The sequence below is a fragment of the Pterocles gutturalis genome, unplaced genomic scaffold (assembly GCF_000699245.1).
Source record: "Pterocles gutturalis isolate BGI_N339 unplaced genomic scaffold, ASM69924v1 scaffold13524, whole genome shotgun sequence".
Lineage (NCBI taxonomy): Eukaryota > Metazoa > Chordata > Aves > Pterocliformes > Pteroclidae > Pterocles > Pterocles gutturalis.
The window spans coordinates 12,153-12,508 of NW_010130823.1; positions in this window are offsets into that span (position 1 = coordinate 12,153).

A 356-nucleotide genomic window follows, 5' to 3' on the forward strand; every position below is an offset into this window, starting at 1 on the left:
TTCCAGCTCCGTCCAGTCTCATGAAACCCGTCTGACACTGGTGCTTGTGTTAAAGACCAACGCCAGGGTTTGCAACTAAAACACAGTGAAAGATTTTAGATTCTTTTTAAAACCAACTTCTGCACCAGGTCCAGACTCCAGGCTTGGCTTGGGCCAAGTTTATCTTCCGCTGAGCTGCCCTCTGATGAACACCCCCAGCGCCAGAGGGAACTTTGCACAGCTGGAGAGACCGTCTTCATGGCTTAAAATACAAACACGGGTATCCTTTATTTACACACACGATAAGAGTCCCAGGCTGCAGTCTGCAGGCTGATGAACCGGGTGGGGAGGCGAGGTCTGGCCCCCAAGCAGCAGCG